We start from the raw sequence: 13,697 nt of genomic DNA, 5'->3' as shown, positions 1-13,697 counted from the left end.
CTCTTGTAAATGGCACTGAACATTTGGATGCTAAAATCTTCAACCCCATTTACGGAGGCCAATTCTGCTCAGTTCCTGATCTAAGCTGTGCCAAGTTATTTGCCGAACGAAAGTCGCAGCTTTTCCCTTCCATGAGAAGGAGAAAACTCAAAGGGCAGAATCATGTTTACACTGTCCAAGTTACCTGTAAGCATTGCAGCAAAATACAGCATTGGCAGTGCCCTGCAAACACCTTCTTGGCTGCAGAGGACAAAAAGGAAGAAAGTGAAACTTAAAAGAAGAAAAAGACAACCTAAATAAAAGTTCTGAGCACAAACAATATTTTGCAATTGGAATTGTCAAGCAAAGATGATTCGTTGCTGCCCCCCCCCCCCCAAAAAAAAAACTGGAAGAAGTTATGGGGAGGAACGTCAGGTGAAGAATGGAAAGTTTTTCCTCTTTGGCCTCAGTGTCAGTATCCAAAACTCTCTGGTCAGCTAATGTACACATCAGTTAACAAGGTACACCTCCATCTATCTGACAAATGTTTCTCAAACTAAAGAGTATCTCTTTCTGCATCAGTATAAATCTTTCATATTTATACAAGACATCATTGTCAGAGAATCAGTAAGGTCAATTCGGCACCAAAATGGAGAGCTACTGGTGGAGGCAGAAGGCATGGATGAGATAATGAATTAGTATTTTGCATTAATGTTTACAAAGGGCGACTTGCTAAAGCTATGCCAGGATACTGAATGAGACAAAAATAGTTAAAGTAGAACATAGAACATTACAGCGCAGTACAGGCGCTTCAGCCCGCGATGTTGCGCCGACCAGTGAAACCAATCTAAAGCCCCTCTAATCTACACTATTCCAATATCATCCATATGTTTATCCAATAACCATTTGAATGCTCTTAATGTTGACAAGTCCACTACTGCTGCAGGCAGGGCATTCCACGCCCTTACTACACTCCGAGTAAAGAACCTACCTCTGACATCTGTCCTATATCTATCACCCCTCAATTTAAAGGTATGTCCCCTCATGTTAGCCATCACCATCCGAGGAAAAAGGCACTCACTATCCACCCTATCTAATCCTCTGATTGTCTTGTATGCCTCTATTAAGTCACCTCTTAACCTTCTTCTCTCTAACGAAAACAACCTCAAGTCCCTCAGCCTTTCCTCATACGATCTTCCTACCATACCAGGCAACATCCTGGTAAATCTCCTCTGCACCCTTTCCAACGCTTCCACATCTTTCCTATAATGCGGCGACCAGAACTATATGCAATATACCAAGTGCGGCCGCACCAGAGTTTTGTACAATTGCAGCATGACCTCATGGCTCCGAAACTCAATCCCTCTTACCAATAAAAGCTAACACACTGTATGCCTTCTTAACAACCCTATCAACCTGGGTGCCAACTTTCAGGGATCTCTGTTCATCCACACTACCAAGTATCTTACCATTAGCCCAGTACTCTGTATTCCTGCTACTCCTCCCAAAGTGAATCACCTCACACTTTTCAGCATTAAACTCCATTTGCCACCTCTCAGCCCAGCTCTGCAGCGTATCTATGTCCCTCTGTAACCTGCCACTTCCCTCCACACTGTCTACAACTCCACCGACTTTAGTGTCATCTGCAAATTTACTAATCCATCCTTCTACACCCTCATCCAGGTCATTTATAAAAATGACAAACAGCAGTGGCCCCAAAACAGATCCTTGCGGTACACCACTAGTAACTGAACTCCAGGATGAACATCTCCCATCAACCACCACCCTCTGTTTTCTTACAGCTAGCCAATTCTTGATCCAAACCACTAAATCATCCTCAATCCCATGTGTCCGTATTTTCAGCAATAGCTTACCATAGGGAACATCAAACGCTTTGCTGAAATCCATATACACCACATCAACCGCTTTACCCTCATCCACCTCTTTGGTCACCTTCTCAAAGAACTCAATAAGGTTTGTGAGGCACGACCTACCCTTCACAAAACCGTGCTGACTATCCCTAATCAAATTATTCCTTTCTAGATTATTATAAATCCTATCTCTTATAATCCTTTCCAAAACTTTGCCCACAACAGAAGTAAGGCTCACCAGTCTATAATTACCAGGGTTGTCCCTACTCCCCTTCTTGAACAAGGGGACAACATTTGCTATCCTCCAGTCTTCTGGCACTGTTCCTGTAGATAATGATGACACAAAGATCAAAGCCAAAGGCTCTGCAATCTCCTCTCTAGCCTCCCAGTGAATCCTAGGATAAATCCCATCCGGCCCAGGGGACTTATCTATTTTTACCCTTTCCAAAATTGCTAACACCTCCTCCTTATGAACCTCAATCCCGTCCAGTCCAACAGCCTGCATCTCAGTACTCCCCTCGACAACACTGTCCCTCTCCAGTGTGAATACTGACGAAAAATATTCATTTTGTGCCTCTATCTCGTCAGACTCCACGCACAACTTCCCCCTTCTGTCCTTGACTGGCCCTAATTTTACCCTAGTCATTCTTTTACTCCTGACCTATAGAAAGCTTGAGGGTTTTCCTTGATCCTATCTGCCAAAGACGTCTCATGTCCCCTCCTGGCTCTTCTTAACTCTTTCTTTAGGTCCTTCCTGGCTAACTTGTAACTCTCAAGCGCCCTAACTGAGCCTTCACGTCTCATCTTAACACAAGTCTCCTTCTTCCTCTTCACAAGAGATTCAACCTCTTTAGTAAACCACGGTTCCCTCACACGTCTGCTTCCTCCCTGCCTGACAGGTACATATTTATCAAGGACACGTAGTAGCTGTTCCTTGAACAAGTTCCACATTACAATTGTGCCCATCCCCTGCAGTTTCCTTCCCCAACCTATGCCAGCTAAATCTCACCTAATCGCATCATAATTTCCTTTCCCCCAGCTATAACTCTTGCCCTTCGGAATATACCTATCCCTTTCCATTGCTAAGATAAACGTAATCGAATTGTGGTCACTATCACCAAAGTGCTCACCTACCTCCAAATCTAACACCTGGCCTGGTTCATTACCCAGTACAAAATCCAATGTGGCCTCGCCTCTTGTTGGTCTATCTACATACTGTGTCAGGAAGCCTTCCTGCACACATTGGACAAAAATTGACCCCTCTAAAGTACTCGAACTATAGCTTTTCCAGTCAATATTTGTAAAGTTAAAGTCCCCCATGACAACTACCCTGTTACTTTCACTCCTATCCAGAATCATCTTTGCAATCCTTTCCCCTACATCTCTGGAACTTTTCGGAGGTCTATAAAAAACTCCCAACAGGGTGACCTCTCCTTTCCTGTTTCTAACCTCAGCCCAAACTACATCAGTAGACGAGTCCTCATCAAATGTCCTTTCCGCCACCGTAATACTGTCTGTCTCTCTCTCTCTCTCTCTCCCTCTTCCCCCCCCCCCCCCCCCCCCCCCCACTCTTTTACCACCTTCCCTGCACTTACTGAAACATCTAAACCCTGGAACCTGCAACAACCATTCCTGTCCCTGCTCTATCCATGTCTCCGAGATGGCCGCAACATCAAAATCCCAGGTACCAACCCATGCCGCAAGCTCACCCACCTTATTCCAGATGCTCCTGGCGTTGAAGTATATATACACACTTCAAACCACCTTCCTGCCTGCCAGTACACTCCTGCGACCCTGAAATCTCATCCATGACCTCACTACTCTCAACCTCCTGTACACTGAAGCTACAATTCAGGTACCCACCCCCCTGCTGAATTAGTTTAAACCCTCCTGAAGAGCATTAGCAAATCCCACCCCACCCCCCCCCCCCAAAGATATTGGTACCCCTCTGGTTTAGGTGCAGACCATCCTGTTTGTAGGGGTCCCACCTACCCCAGAAAGAGCCCCAATTGTCCAGGTATCTGAAACCCTCCCTCCTGCACCATCCCTGTAACCACGTGTTCAACTGCTCTCTCCCTATTCCTCTCCTCACTATCACTTGGCACGGGTACCAAACCAGAGATAACAACTTTGTTTGTTCTAGCCCTAAGCTTCCACCCCAACTCTGAATTTCTGCCTTACATCCCCACCCCTTTTCCTACCTATATCTTGAGTGCCTATGTGAATCGCAACTTGGGGCTGGTCCCCCTCCCCCTTAAGGATTTTGAAAACATAATCCGAGACATCATGGACTCTGGCTCCTGGGAGGCAACACACCAACCGCGAGTCTCTCGTTCCCACAGAATCTCCTATCCGTCCCTTTAGCTATGGAGTCCCCAATGACTAATCCTCTATTCCTCTCCCCCCCTTCCCTTCTGAGCAACAAGGACAGACTCCGAGCCAGTGATCTGTACACCATGGCTTACCCCTGCTAAGTCCCCCCACCCAACAGCATCCAAAAGTGTACTATCCCCAATTTCTACTACATTTCTTTTTTCTCCCCGCACTTGAACGTAGGTAGTAGAAAGACTGTCTATATTTAAAGCAGCCAAGTCTTCTGGTCCAGATTGGATACATCCTAGATTACTAAAGAAAGGGTAGAAATTGTGGAGGTGCTGACCACAATCTTCCAGATCTCCTTAGATACAAGGCGGCATCAAAGGACTGGAGGATTCCTAATTTTACACTTTTTCACAAAAGGAGTAGGATAAAACTGGCATTTACAGGCCAGTTTAATATTAGTGGAAGGGAGGTTTTAGAAACTAAAGCATGGACGCATAAGGACAGCCAACAGAAATTTGCTGAAGGCAAATAGTCTTTGACCAGCTTGATTTATTTGATGAAGTAACACAGGGTGGGCAGTAGATGTGCGCACGGGCTTTCAAAAAGGATTTTGATAAAGTAACATTTAATAGGCTTGTTCGGTAAATTGAAGGTGATGGGATAAAAAAGCATGGTGAGAGAATGGATACAAGTTTGACAAAGGGAGAGAAAACAGAGAATGCTGTGATAAATAGCTGATTTCAGACTAATGAGAGGTGTACGGTGCAGTTCCCCAAGCAGCTGAAGGAGAACACTTTGCAGGTATGTGGAGAAAAGAGTGGTGGAGTGGGACCGACTGAATTGCAGCTTGAAGGGACTAGTGCAAACTCGATGAGCCAAAAGGTCTTCCTCTGCGTTATATTATTCTATGATCCATTCAATCTGAAGTGAAATTTTAACTTAGCCTCAATTCGTTCCAATTATGTGCCATTGTGCACTGTGGATCTACACCGAATTAGAATCTTGGTGGAGAGCACATTTACTCCTAAGTTCCTAGTAGAGCCAGCAACAATCTAGTTTTATAGTCTGAGTGACCCAAGGTGAGCTGGATGGTTGAAGAAAGGAAACTTAAGTCAAGAAGTAATGATTAGCTGGCACTAAACTTGAGTTTGAGGTCTAAGGATTGTAGCTGGAAGGAAAGGTTGAGGGAGGCAAGGAGTTCAGTAGCTGAGAAGAATGAACTAGACTAAGAGGCTTAAAGGGTAGGTTTTAACTCTTGGTCAATTTAAAGTCTGAACCTTATTGATTAATATGCAGTGAGCTGCATGCCATGCACAAGCATTCTGAGACAGCTCATTGACATGAATCCTGTGCAATAACAGACACTCTGCCAATGAGTAGTCAAAATTATGTTAGGCCCTTTATGTGTTGTTTACATAAATTCATGAGCTTTCCACCCGATTCAGGAAGGCACCTAAACTGACAGAATAAGACTCCATAGAAATTGCAGTGGATTGGGAATGAAGTGATAAGTTCATTACCACCCAACATCTGCCAGAGGGAAGGATTTCAGCAGAGTCAGAATCCATAAAAGAAGAAAAACATGTAGACTATCATATGGATAGCGACAGACCCAGGAAATCTCCACTGACCATGGTATTAAACTATGAAAATGGTCATGAGAGAGAGCGCACAGAGAGAAAAAGTGTGGGGGGGGCGGGCATGGTGAGGAAGAAAGTTGAAGACAGACATCATTTATCATGCATCAGGTTTTCATGTTGGGAGAATAATGATCATTTGTCAAGCAAGAGGAAACAAAGTTTCCTTGCTGTGGAAGAGATGCAAGGGTTTCAAATGAGGATCGAGGGAGACAAGAATGTTAATGGATAAAAAATCTATTGAGCTAAAGAAGTGTTAGCTGATGACTAAAATTGGAATAAAAACAAAACACCATCTAAAGGATTGAAAGAAACAATTTGTTCACTGTCTTACTAAAGGGCACAAGGAGGTCAAATATAATGATTCAACCACTGCACTCAGAGAAATGCATAATGGGAGCACAGAGGGCACATGATTTAAAATTGATAGATATGGAATGGAACCAACAACTAAACACTGCCAATGACTAGCTATAAATAGATGTGATAATTGTTATGAAGAATTAAAACTGGAGAGATTATTCAGCTAGGAAGAATCCTGGTATAACAGAATAGCAGTCAACAAGCAACTTACAGCAGGACACAGAATGAACTTACAGGGAACCACAATGATAACAAGTTAAAGTTAATTTATTAGTCACAAGTAAGGCTTACATTAACACTGCAATGATGTTTCGGTGAAAATCCACTAGTCGCCACAGTCCGGCGCCTGTTCGGGTCAATGCACCGAACCAACACATCTTTCAGAATGTGGGAGGAAACCAGAGCACCCAGAGGAAACCCACGCAGACACGGGGAGAATGTGCAAACTCCACACAGACAGTGACCCAAGCTGGGAATTGAACCCGGGGCCCTGGCACTGTGAAGCAGCACTGCTAACCACAGTGCTACCGCGTGCATGGCACAGTGGTTAACACTGCTGCCTCAATGCCAGGGCCCCAGGTTCAATTCTGGCCTTGGGTAAGAGTGTGCGAAGTTTGCACATTCTCCCTGTCCCTGGGTGATCGGTTTCCTCCTATAGTCTAAAGATGTGCAGGTTAGGTGAATTTCCCATGATAAATTGCTCCTTAGTGTACAAAGATGTGTAGGTTAGGGGAATTAGCCATGGTAAATGCACAGAGGAGGGAACGTGTGAATGGGATGCTCTTTCAGAGAATTGTTGCAGACTTGATGACCAAATGGCATCTTTCTGCACTTTAGGGATTCTATGGTTCGATTGCAACATGTTTAAAAATTCACAGCATCAGGCACACTTTAGCCAATTGGGCTTTGCAGTATACAAACATATTTCACCAGTGAATTGATAGTAATGAGATTATTTTGGAAAGGATATTCATATTAGCCTTGATCATGATGAAACTAGTTTTGCTATCAATGATCCAAGTTACAATAATTACTACCGTTCTCTACAATCTGCTCACTGAATCTCAATAATTCATTCCCATGAATCTAATCCATTGAACAAGTTATTTCAATTACGCCATCTCTCAATATATTCAGTAACTAATATAGACATGCACACATGTGTTATTTGAACTTTGTGTGGGTCACAAAGAACAGAGGCTCTCCCCTCTAAGCGAAAATAATAATGCAGAAAAAGTAGCATTTACAAAGTAATTCTTTACGGACATTGAGAAGAGAGAGCACCGATAGTTAGAAAGTTACACAAACCCACCAATCTCTTCTGGTGGACAAGACAAAGTTTACTTATCTCTTGTATTTGCTGAAATACTGCAGACCTTTCCCATACAAATGGAAATGATTAGAATATATGCATTCTTCTCAATATTTGTTTACTAAAAAACATATTTGAACATGTAAATATTTTACCACCGAGGTTAGATGCTAATAATTGATCTCATGCAAACAAAAACAAAGTTTAAAATAACAGCTCTGATGAAGAGTTAGTGGCACCTTCCGAACCTGTGACCTCTATTATCTGCAAGGACAAGGGTAGCAGATGCTGGGAACACCAGCATCTGCAAGTTCCCCTCCAAGCCACACACCATCTTGACTTTGAACTATATTGCAGGTGCTTCACGGTTGATGGGTCAAAATCTTGGTGGTAGAGGTCGCAGGTTTGGAAGGTGCTGCCGATGGGGAATTGCAGCATTGCAGTCTCTAGATGGTACACACTGCTGCCACTGTTCATGGATTTGTGGAGGGAGTGCCGATTAAGCAGGATGCTTTGTTCTGGTTGTTGGGCTTCTTGAGTGTTGTTGGAGATGCACACATCCAGGTAAGTGGAGAGTATCCATCACTATTCCAATACTATTTTATATTGCACTACACAGTGCATTCAATAATTTTCCTGCATTTGTTTAAATTTATGGAAACAACAATAATCCAGACATGTTGCCAATTTTTCAGCAAAAGGGCAGAGAGTGATTCCTCAACATTCTTGGACTACACAATTGAAGCCCACACAATCACATACCAGCACAAGTAAATGTCTGCGACAGTGAAGATTGGGCAGACTGTATGCTGAAAATGTGCAGGAATTAGGGAGAAAAATGTATACACAATCAATCAGTTACTTCAATTTCATATAAAGAATTGCATTTATTGTAGAATTTTAGGATTCAAAAATATTTAACAATACACAGAAAGGGACGTATCAATAAAATGTGACTGCTGTAAACATGCTTAACATCCACCACTAGAAGTCAGTATTGGAACTATGAACAATGAGACCTTTCCAAAAAAGGATGATCGTTTTTACAGGGACGTACTTTTCACACATTCATATGCTTTTTAGAATCGGTTTTCTACACAACTGAAAACATAAGCTTACTTTCATTCATACTGGATAAACTATACATTGTTCTGTTGCTGTAATGAGTAAATAATACAAACATATGTCCACACACAATTCTAGAACTTGGTCTCATTGCAAACTATTTTATCATCTAGTTGTCTCATTGCAAACTATTTTATCATCTAGTTGTCAAAGAATAGTTTATACATAGATTTTAAGAATTTTTTTTTAAAAAGCAACACTGTCATCTATCATAACAATGTCACTATTCAATTTGGGCAATTTTAACATACTTTTACAATCTTTAATATGAAATTTAGGTATTTCTGACTGAATGATTACATAAGTTATTTCATTAAATTTATTTCAAATATCAAAAATTCCTATTGATAGATTTTTAAAAGTCCACTGAATCGGTAAGGAACAGAATGCTGTAATATTTGTTACTTTAAATCTATCATTGCTATATTCATGTTAAAAAAGATTATAAATATAAACAAAGAACTACAGAAACAAGTTATTGATTATCTGTATAAATTCTCAGCTACTGCAGTCACCAATATAATTTTTTGTTAAATTTATTATATTTTGTTTCATTGAAACATTACCAAATTACAAGAGTCACAAGCTCCCTGGAGGATTCATTTACATTGTTTTAAAAGGATGAACTGCAAACATAAATGGAGTATTTCATTAGTTTTGGATGCATTTGACTTATTACTGAAGATCATGTGCTTATAGATCTTACATTTTAAAAATCACAAATGAAGATATTATTATTTACATTGCTCATATTGACATCCATTACAAGGGACATGATTTAACCATTTTGCTTTTCAATATCACTAAATCCCCATGCAGCCAATTCTCCTACATTTAAACAGTAATCACTTTATACAAATGGTAACCCCAAAGCAATGAAGTGAAGAATAAGTGAAAATGTTATCTGTCTGTAACTATGCACATTAAATGGAAAAGATATACTTAGGTGGCTGGTTTGTTTGGGATTATCACCTGCACAAATGGAAAAGTTACCCATCTACTAGTCTTAAACCAGCTCCAGGGTACAAGAATATCTACACACCTGTAGCAGGCTTTTTCCACAAATTCCACCAGCTGAAACAAGTATTTTAGGCTGGGGAGAAAAGAAAGCCCTCCAGATATGTTGGGTAAGTTGCCAAGCAAACAGCTGGAATTAGGAAGCATGTTGGAGGAAAAAAAACTAAACAACAAAATCATGTTTGTCTTTTCAGATCTGATGATCTTCTTCCAGGAGCAAAAGACTCATGTCCCATAGCCAAATGCACAATGGAGTACAGTGACTCGAAGACCTGTCCCAATCTACAAAGGTCACCAGAACAAACTTTACCATCAGCAACCCTTCAGCACAGCAGATGGGTAAAATAGTAGTACTGACTTTTTCTTACTGTCAGTATAACACCCTGCAAGGTAAAATGGATTGGCAAGAGTTTAGATAAGAACACTGGGGAAGTGAACATAGATAAGATTGATGAGGAGGCTGCTCAGACATGCATTAGGCTGAAGAACATCTGATTAAGGTTAACCACTTAGGAGAAAGAAGTTTTCAGTGAGAAAGCCTGAAGATTTGTTTGTTTTATATTGTAAGTACAGCAAATCATTCAAAATTTGGGTAACCATTGCATGACCTGTGCACTGTGGTGCAATATGTGGTGCTCCAAGTATAAAGATATTCCCTGAAGGAATCATGAACTATTTGTAAATAAACTGATCGTGTTCATGTATAGAGTGCCACTACAATAAGTCCTATAATTCATGTCTCCATCTAATTTGGCCCAGTTTTGTAAACTACAATATTTTAAAGAAAACTGCACAATAATAGATTGGTTTACGTGAAATATATGTGATGCTGTTTATTTCAATTTTTACTTTTGGTTATCTTATTGGTATATTTTTAAAGATGTCAAAATTCAGATTTATAATTGCAGTTTTAAAGTAAAATAAGTGTTACTGTCGGATAATCATACAAACGAAACAGGATTGCACAACAATGAAATAACTAACTTGAGTATGTGAAGGACAAACTGTACTAGTGCAAAAAAGGTATTCCCAAAGCTATTTAACACATTGCATAAAATAAAAATAAATCAGTTAACTTCTTCTCAAGCATATATCAATGTGCAAAGATACAATAGGGAATTAGAGAACAGCCTGTTGATTTCATCACCTTCTTTATTAGATATCCGAAAAGATATAAAACATCTGCCACAGATTTTAAAGAGAAATTTGAAGGAAGAACAAAAATTAATTACTACTTCCTGTTACCATCAATTCTTCAAAGACACTTGGTCAAACTATTGAAACAGGCTCAGATTGTATGATAGTGTAACAGTCTACTAAGGGAGTCAGAGTGCTGTGGCTGGCATGCATGTTTAGTCTATTTCTTAAATTTACTCTTTCACGTGATGTGGGCATTAGTAGTTAGGTCAGTATTTATTGCTCATCCCGATTTCCCCTCGAGAATGTGGAAATTAGCCTCCTTGAGCCACTGCAGTCCATGTGGAGTAGGTATATCTACAATGCTGTTAGGAAGGGAGTTCCAAGGTTTTAACTCTGACACTGAAGGAACAGCAATACAGCTCCAAGTCAGAATGGTGTGTAGCTTGGAAGGGAACTTGTAGGTGATGTTTCCACTCATCTGCTGATCTTGTCCTTCGAGGTGTTAGAGGTCTCAGGTATACAAAGAGCTGTCTAAGGAGCCATTGTGAGTTGCAGCAGTGTATCTTGCAGAAATTGTCCCATGGTGGAGACACTGAATGTTTAAGGTGATGAATGGGGTGTCAATCAAGCAAGCTGCTTTGTGCTGGATCATGTCAAGCATCCTGAGTACTGATGGAGCTGCATTCATTCAGGCAAATGGAGATTACATCAGCCCTGGCTTGTGCCTTGTAGATGGCAGTCAGGCCTTGGGGAGTCAGGAGGTGAGTTACTCACTGTAGAATATCCAGTCTCTGACCTACACTTGTAACTGGAGGTCTTATATGGTTGGTCTAGTTAAGTTTCTGGTCAATGGCATCCTCCAGAATGTTGATTATAGAGGATTCAGCAATGGTAATATCATTGAATGTCATGGGGAGATGCTTAGATTCTCTATTGTCGGCATTAGTATCTGCCTGGTACAAATGCTACTTGTTATTTATCAGCCCAAGCCAAAATATTGTCCATGCCTTGCTTCTTATGAACAGGTAGTGCTTCAGGATCTGTTGAACAATGTGCAATCAGTGAGCATCCCCACTTTTGACTTTACAATGGAGGGATAGCCATGGATGAAGCAGCTGATGATAGTTGGGCTGAGGACACTACCCTAAGGAACTCCTGCAGTGATGTCCTGGAATTGAGATGATTGATCTCCAAAAACCACAACCATCTTCCTTTGTGTTAGGTGTGATTAACTCGTGGAGAGTTGTTTTTTCAGTGATTTCAATTTTGCTAGGGTTTGTCATGTTCAGTCAAAGGCAGTCATTTTCACTTCACCCAGAGTTTAACTGTTATGTTTGAATCCAGGCTGTAGTGAGGTCAGGAGCTGGATTAGCTATGGCAGAACTGAAACTGAGCATCAGTGAGCAGGTTATTGCTGAATAAGTGCTATTTGATAGCATTGTTCACCATCCCTCCCATCATTTTGCTGATTATCACTAGTAGACTGATGTGGGTGGAATGTTGGTAATTGGCTGGTTTGGATTTGTCCTGCTTTTTGTGGCCAGGACACACGTGGGCAATTTTCCACATTGGTGGGTAGATACCAGTGTTGCAGCAGTACAGGAGCAGCTTGGCTAGGGGCACAGTTAGTTCTGAAACCCAAATCTTCAGTATTATTGCCAGAATGCTGTCAGGACCCATTGCCTTTGCATTATCCAATGATTTCAGCTGTTTCTTGATATCACATGGAGTGAACGGAATTGGCTGATGACTTACTTCTGTATTGTTGGGGATGTCAGGGGGAGGCCAAGATAAATCATCCACTCAGCACTTCTGGCTGAAGGGGATTACAAATGCTTAGCCTTGTTTGCACTGATGTGCTGGGCTCCCCATCATTGAGGATGTGGATATTTGTGGAGTCTCCTCTTCATCAAGCGAGTTTCTTACTTGTCCACAACCATTCACGACTGCGTGCACAGCTTACATCTGATCCATTGGTTTTATGTTTGCTCAACTATGTTTTTTGCATGGTGCTGCTTAGCATGCAAGTAGTTGTGTGTTGCAGCTTCACTAAGTCAACACCTCTTTTTTTTGGTATGCCAGTGCTCTTCCTGACATATCTCCAGGTTCAGGTATGAATGGTGATGGTGCAGAATCCAACTTTCTTTCTATCACATGGCTGACTAGGAAGTTCTCCTGTTCTTACCGTCTGCCATTGTCAAGTGTTTGAGGTATTTTCAGTTTGATGTTTAACTTTTTTGGCTATGTTACGAGCACATCTTCCTTGGCCACCATGTCCTGGGGTGGGACTCAACACCGGAGCATCTGGTTCAGAGACAGGATGCAAACCACTGTGCCACAAAACTGAACACCAATGTATATATCGCATATTTACAAATATCACATTATATTTCATACTACGCATTCAATTTTTGCATTAAAAATATTTGACATTTGAATTAACATGCCCTTACCCAATGTGCAAAAAAATGAATATTTTGCATCTAGACTTGACTAACATGATACAGTCTTCAGCCTCATAGTATGTCAATGTACCACTGTTTAATCAGTTTACATTTTATAGTAGCTCTTCTCACCTAATAAAATGTAACCTATACAAATCTGCTGCTTAGAGATTTTTTTAAACACATCAGCACGGGGTCATTATTCTTGCTACATCAACATTAAAAGAGCAATGCAAGATTGTTATGGGCCTGGATCAGCATAAGGAACAACACATCAGGCAAGATATCCACATTTTACATTCACTGTCCTAATGATCTTTCTCTTCTAACTGAAGTCAGCATCCTGTGCTGTGATTTGCTAACTGACTGTGCAATTTGCGACTCTTTAATTTGTCACATCTATTAGTATACAGTGAAAAGTATTTTTTCCTTGCACGCTATACAGAAAGCATACTGTACAAAGAGAAGGAAAGGAGAGGGTGCAGAA

General features: G+C 41.0%; 1 protein-coding gene across 4 annotated transcripts in view; it reads right to left on the bottom strand.

The window, feature by feature from the left end:
• klhl29 (kelch like family member 29) overlaps positions 1-13,697 on the bottom strand; it is a 423,156-nt gene that overhangs the window by 397,055 nt on the left and 12,404 nt on the right. The window contains exon 2 of one of the 4 annotated variants that reach the window (XM_078213081.1): positions 185-240. The exons of the other annotated variants lie outside the window; for them this stretch is intronic. The gene's annotated coding sequence lies outside the window, so the exon portion shown is untranslated. The remainder of the gene's footprint in view (positions 1-184; positions 241-13,697) is intronic. 4 annotated transcript variants of the gene reach the window in all.

This window comes from Mustelus asterias, chromosome 5 (genome assembly GCF_964213995.1).
Source record: "Mustelus asterias chromosome 5, sMusAst1.hap1.1, whole genome shotgun sequence".
Lineage (NCBI taxonomy): Eukaryota > Metazoa > Chordata > Chondrichthyes > Carcharhiniformes > Triakidae > Mustelus > Mustelus asterias.
This window is presented reverse-complemented; position numbering and strand designations above follow the sequence as displayed.